The sequence below is a fragment of the Schistocerca cancellata genome, chromosome 5, assembly GCF_023864275.1.
Source record: "Schistocerca cancellata isolate TAMUIC-IGC-003103 chromosome 5, iqSchCanc2.1, whole genome shotgun sequence".
Classification (NCBI taxonomy): domain Eukaryota; kingdom Metazoa; phylum Arthropoda; class Insecta; order Orthoptera; family Acrididae; genus Schistocerca; species Schistocerca cancellata.
Genome location: NC_064630.1, coordinates 171,386,345 through 171,393,451, shown reverse-complemented (window position 1 = coordinate 171,393,451; position 7,107 = coordinate 171,386,345).

Below are 7,107 nucleotides of genomic sequence, written 5' to 3'. Positions count from 1 at the left end.
TAAGTTCCACAGTAAGAGATATCACACCTACATTTAATACTTTCATGATAAACAGAATATAATGTCATATCAGCAAATACATTCGATTAATAAAATAATATACGTAAATTTCAGCCAACAAGATTGGTTTCATATGATAAGCGGACACAAGAGATTTAATCAAAAAACATGCAAACTAGAAAAAGTTAATAGCAATGTTGCATGCACATGATACATACGATACAGCAGGAGACTGGAAGTAAAATATTTCAATAAGCAAATTATGGCATAATTTTCAAGTCACACGAATAAGTTCATGAGATAAGTAACGCAAGAATGTCATAATAAAAACATGTAAAAAAGGGATAATTTGTAGAGAAATGTTGCATAATTCTATATCATGACCCACGTTATTTTAATGTGAATTCTATTGATCAGAGTTTAAATTATTCAACCTCGTTTGGAAATATTACTCTCTGAAAACAAGAGATATACGAAAACTATCATAAAAAGTAATATGTCCCAAGTATGATTCGTCCATTGCAAGAATGTACGTAAAAGTTGGTAAATACACAGAGAATTAGTTATCAGATAACTTATCGGTACGTTTCCTTGAAAAGTGTCACACGGCAGACTGTAGATCTCACTACACAATCACACAGTACTTAGTTCTGGCACACTTCGAAGGAGGCAAACAACTTACCAATGCAGCTCTCAGTGGAGTACCTAACTGTCCACTGAGGTGGCAACTGTACTACCCTTTGCGCCCAGAAGCACAATGGAAAGTCCATCTGCTCGCTGCCACCTCTATGACGTGGTGCAGCTCATTCTAGCAGAAAGACGCCATCCATCCCTCCCATCCTCCTGAATTCGGAACTCTCCTAGTCATAAGAATTCCCTTGCCCTATGGTGACACTGAGTGGCTCTTCTGTGCACCACCCTCCACAGCAAAGAACATAGACCAGCATCCGTCGTCACCAGGATAGTCCACCACTGCACAGTCCCATGACCTATCATGGATGGTGTGATTGGGAAATGGCGCCTTAATGGTGCGCAACAATGCTGGAAATGCCCCTCGAACCACCGATCTCGTCCCTTTACTTCAGTTTCTTAGTTGAATAGCTACGTGTGGTTGGTAGGATGTCCCTGTGCAAAGATGTCACCAAATAGCTCTTCTGTGGGCGATTCTAAGGAAGCAGGGGACATCAACCAACTCATCTCTCAGTGGTGAACACTGTGTGGCCGTAGATCTGTCAATAGTTCTGGCACGCACCCTGAACTCCATGTCAGAGCTCTGTTGTTGTCAGCACAGTTGCAGACGTGCGTGTTGGTAAACTCCTCGCCAGACATCCAGCGGGGCAATGATCCAGTATCGCAGTGTCGCTTGCGCCATTAGCATGGCGTGGGAGCATGGCAGTACATGCGGCAGAGGCCCTGTCCAGAGCAAGGTGGGAGAGGGGGGGCGGGGGGAAGGGGGAAGGGTAGAGACCCAGTCTCCCTCACTGTGTGGTCATGCGTCGGCAGCCAACCCTGACAGGAAATATCAGCGGGAATTTCGACCCCCACGCCACTGGTCTCCCAAACTTAAGCGCGCGCAGTAAGTTGCCACTATACTGCACCCGAGAGTCACTGCACTAACAAGTCATTGCTGCAACAGTTTCAAATGCCAGTCTTGGTCTTTAAGAAGTGAAATGAAGAAACAATGTTTAAATTTACGATGAACAACCTAACGTGGCCCAGTAAAACTTTCAAAGGGGCACTTACTTGAAAATAATATTAAAGTAATTAATAATATTTAAAAAATGAATAAAAGCAAATAACCTTTAGGTGAAAGTCAAGCTGCCCAACATGGCTTTAGAATTACACTTTAACTTTGAACAGAACATGAATTTAACTAACTAATATATTACAAAATGAACAATAACAGATCAAAGTGCTAAAGTACTAAGTGTCCCATGATGACTCACACCTGAGGGTTGAAATTAAAAAAAAGAAAAACAGAATTACATCAACCAATATTCCAAGGAACAACTAACAGCAAAGCAAATTTTTAAAGACAGAGTGTCCAGTAATGACTGAACAAATAGGCAAGGTATAAAACACAAAATTTAGTCCTCAATTTTTCATAAAACAACTGGATCAACGAAACTGAGGGGACAAGATATCCAATAATCACTATACAGGAGCCTCACATCACAAAAGAAAACAAAAAAGAGAACTTATTTGACAAATGTTTCCTAACAACAAACAGGAAAACTAAAATTTAAAAGGAAAAAGCATCCACCAAATTTTTGTGAGGAGATATAGCTATTTTCAAGGGTTCCGCAAATTTCTTGAGCCAATTTTACTTACTACTATTGACAATTTTCTAAATCACTTTTAAATTATCGTTTGTGACGAATTCTTTGTGATGCAGGAAAAGAAAAGTGATTACATTTTACCTCAATTGCATGACGTTTTTTTATAGGAAACCAATTTCAATGAAAAACATACCTGGGGGTAGGGCCTGACACACAAAATACTGTGTAGCAGGTTAAACATAGAAATTTTAATTTATTCAATATTTTAGGTTTGTTGCCATGTGGAAACACTATATGTCAACAAACTTCCCAGAAAACTCACATCACTTTTCTTTACATAAATGTATAAAATGACTTAGGAAAGATACACAAATGTGCTTCTACATGCATTAATGAATAGTTTTAGGTGAAAAATTGTTACTTTTCTGTTTTTAAAAATATATTTTGTCATATTCAACAATTCGATACCTTATTTCATCACTCAGTGTGAAATTTCAAAAAATAGTTTTTATTTGCAGTGACTCATAAATGCACATGGCATTTCAAACACTTGACGCTCATTGCATGATGGAACTTCGCACCTTCCTTTGATATCCATAATAGGCAAATGTCCTATGTCATCTAGCCGCATATCTTTTTCAGACAGTGCCTCTGTTGGTCCTTTCTTCTTCTTCGCCATGTAGGCTCTCTCAATGGAATTACTTGTAGGTCGTCCTTGCTTTTTTTGCCGCACTTTTTCCCTGAAACAACAAACCTCTAACTATGGCCCTCTTGAACTCTGCTAAAGCGAGCGTGCTTTTCGAATGCATTCCACTTGATAGTGCATCTAGGTCTAGAATACGAAAAAATATTCTGTGATGCCATTTTTGGGAACGTATCTGGTTCGTATACAATACTAGAACTGAATCCACAAGATCTACACTTCCCATGAACTGATTATGCTCTACTACTGCCCTAGGGCAAGGCACATTGACTGACTTCTTCAACTTCTTGTCAAATCTTTCTACTTCATTCACTGGATTTGCTCCCACCATTTGCTGAGTAATGTCACAAATCTGTTGTCATACCACTTTACAGCAGAATACTGCACATTTCCCACGTAACACTGTCTTTCATCTGTTGCACCTCTTCAGATCTCTTCATTTTCTTGTCAGAGTCGAACACACATCCCTTTAGACGACTGGAACAAACAGAGCCTACGCTGTAGATTCCTCTTTCTGCCAGTTTCCTTTGCAGATCTAAACTACAGAACCAGTTGTCAAAAAATATTTTACAATTTTTGTGCTCAGGTATTACACTAGCTATCCTTAGCAGAATATTTCCACTGGCTGCTGCTATGTCAGGACGATGTTGATTTGGTTATTTCTGCCAGCATACAGTTCAAAGTTGAATAATAAACCATTAACATCTGATAGTACAAACATTTTTTAGCCCCATCTCTTTGGTTTTTTTGTCTTGTACTGTTTCATTGAATGACGCCCTTTGAAGGGTGTAATCTGCTCGTCAAGACTGAATTTTTCCGGCTTCGGTAGCACTTTACACTTAGAAACAGTATGGTCGATAAGGCTTCTAATTTTGTATATAGGATCATACCCTGGCTCTCCTTTGGGATTGTTCTCAAATTATCAGCAAAATGTCTAAAAAATGGTTCAAATGGCTTTGAGCACTATGGGACTCAACTGCTGTGGTCATCAGTCCCCTAGAACTTAGAACTACTTAAACCTAACTAACCTAAAGACATCACTCACATCCATGCCCGAGGCAGGATTCGAACCTGCGACCGTAGCGGTCACGCGGTTCCAGACTGTAGCGCCTAGAACCGCACGGCCACTCCGGCCGGCAGCAAAATGTCTCTTACTTTTGATTTGTTCCAAGCGATTTATATGCATTCTATCAGCTTCAATGGGAACTCTAGTCTCAGGATTCCAGTAACGTCTTGTAGAATGGAGTCTAATTACAGACATAAAAAACACCATTCCTATCCAAATTTCTAATTCTTGTCTGTCAAGTTTCAGCCTTTTTGCAGGATTTTTTTTGAATGGATAGTCTGTTTGACTCCTCAGCAATAATGTCCAATATTTCGCATTCTAGAAACGTATGAAAATATTCTTTCGGACGCATGCACGGGATGCCAAGTGTACCAGTCCATTCTGGCATAACTAGCACTTTCCGGAATGTCTTTCAACTATACGCATGTTTAGGCCTTTTATTTGGTTTTGGAGCACTATTTTCTTTTACCGCTACAAATCCATTTTGATGTAACACATTGTTTCCGTCATGGTCCTCCTCTTCTTGTTCCCTTTCCTCGTCTTCTTGTTCTGCTTCACTGTCATCGTCAGTCTCAGAAACAACTACAGCCGAATTTCCATGAGGAATATTACGTCCAGCACTTTCATCCTCTGAATCATCTACAAATACTTCTTCACTGTCGGTGTTGCCCAATTCCGAATCGCCACTTTCTTCAGGAATATTCCTAATTGCCGCTGAATGTCTGCCACCATAGAAACATGAAGCTGGAGCTGATGCCATTCTACAAAATAAAAGTAATAAACAGCACTGTACTGAATCCGCCAATGCTGAAAAAGGCTATGTTTACTTTGGCAATATCATAGTGTTGCCATATGGCAACAAACCGAAAATACTGAGTAATTATTTATCATTCAGTTAAAGAGACATCGAAATATTATCTGTGCTATCATTAAGCATCATTTTACATACCTTAAAAATATAATTTCTTTAGATGTGATCTAAGTGTCAGAAATAATTCACTTTTTCCGCTGCTGTAGTGTGTGTCTACGTATAGTGGACCTCGAGCAACGACTGTGGACTATCAGCAGTTTCTGCCATCGTAACGGCCCTAAACGCAATCTAGCCTGACGCAGCCAGACTGTGTATTGCCATACGGCAACATCATGCATATACAAACGGTTAACAGTATAAGTAAATTTATGGTTCTCGCCTTATGGCAACACCATGCAATAGAGGCTTAGGGTTTAGGACAGGGACAACACAGGGGAAATAGGTTAATCACATACCCACACCTACTAAACTACTCTTAATTTCTTAATTGCATCCCCACATAAAATCCAAATTCAGTATCTTCTTGTTAGGACACAGAACCCATCACATTACTTTACAGATGATCATCCGACTCAAGATCCGAGCTGTAGCGATCTGTAGCCTGGCCGTTCCCTCTGGAGCTCGCGATACTCGTTCAGACACACTCTGAAAGACTGAGTGGCTCCCCTTGAACATGCGTAAATGACACGGATTACTTTACTGTGTACCTGAAAAAGGTTAAAGAAACGGTTCAAATGGCTCTGAGCACTATGGGACTTAACATATATGGTCATCAGTCCCCTAGAACTTAGAACTACTTAAACCTAACTAACCTATGGACATCACACAACACCCAGTCATCACGAGGCAGAGAAAATCCCTGAGCCCGCCGGGAATCGAACCCGGGAACGCTACCGCACGACTACGAGCTGCGGACCCTGAAAAAGGATTATCGTTACATGTGATATATCCAAAATAACATTTCAGGGTAAAATTTCATCAAAACTAAACTACTTAATACATGAGTGACCACAGTTTGGATCAGTAATTGAGAAAAAGAATAAGTTACATATTTCTGTACCACCAAAATCACTAGCCACCCACCTCCTCTTCTTGGTACATTGGTGTCATTTACAGGTACAAAAGTCAACTCGCTGATACCCTCCTTAAACATAGGCTTCAGATCAAGAAACAAACTTACCCATACGGAATACCTCCATATATACAAATAGCCTATACATCATAAAACACAAATAAAATGCACGAACCTACTCCAGATAAAACTTGTTACAATATTCAAATTACCAGATCTCCAAATAACTGTCAAGTAAGGGGAAACCAATTAACATCAGTCGTCTTTGTTCAATAAACGATTTCACGTTAGGTATGTGTTAGAACTGTTTCGATTTTCGAGTGTGTACGCCTTCCACTTCCAAAACATTAGGGTGAGAAATACACGCAATTCGATGAATCCTGTTGAAAAAGTTGAAGAACTTTTTGCCTAAGCCATCCTGCTTCTTAAACAATTTGTGTGCTCTGATAATGTGCTCTGTCTCTCTGATCTTTCTCGCGGGACAACAATAAAAATATGTAGTGTGGTTGCGAAAGACTTTTTAAGTGATTGAGATTTGGATGTAACGTTGAACCGAATTGAAATTATTTTTGAGTTTATGCTTTTAATAACTGGCTGATTAATAAAGATTAATATGAGCAAACTTTTTGTTCACGTTAGTTACTGTGATATGAGCCAGTCTAGAAACGCATTGCATTTAATTTGAAAACTGAAATAATATTTTTGTATTTTGCCTTGGCTAATATTTTTTTACAAGTATGAGTTCTTTGTTATAATTTGCGACTGCCCACACACGCGAGAGAATTGTTCTTACCACTGTTAACAAATAATTGGAGACCGAGTCGTGGCTCTGGAGCTCGGCGAGTAACTGAAAATAAAAATCTTAAAATCTATGTTTTCTTCCGCTGCGTCAGACGGCCGTGTAAAAAAATATTTGTTTTATTGTGAGCGGGCGATCTCTTCGCTTCCGCTAAATTCGTGAATTAAAATTGCCACGTAATGGTGTCTGTTGCTGCAGCGGCGGCTGCAACTGTTGCGCTGAAAATTACTTAGAACACTGATTTTAAAAAGGAAGCGGGCATGATACAGGGCTCACCTTCTACAAATAAAAGTGAACAATAACTTTAAACTATTATATTATTAAATTAATATCACAAATGAGATTACACTCATCAGCAATTAACAAATAAGTCCGAC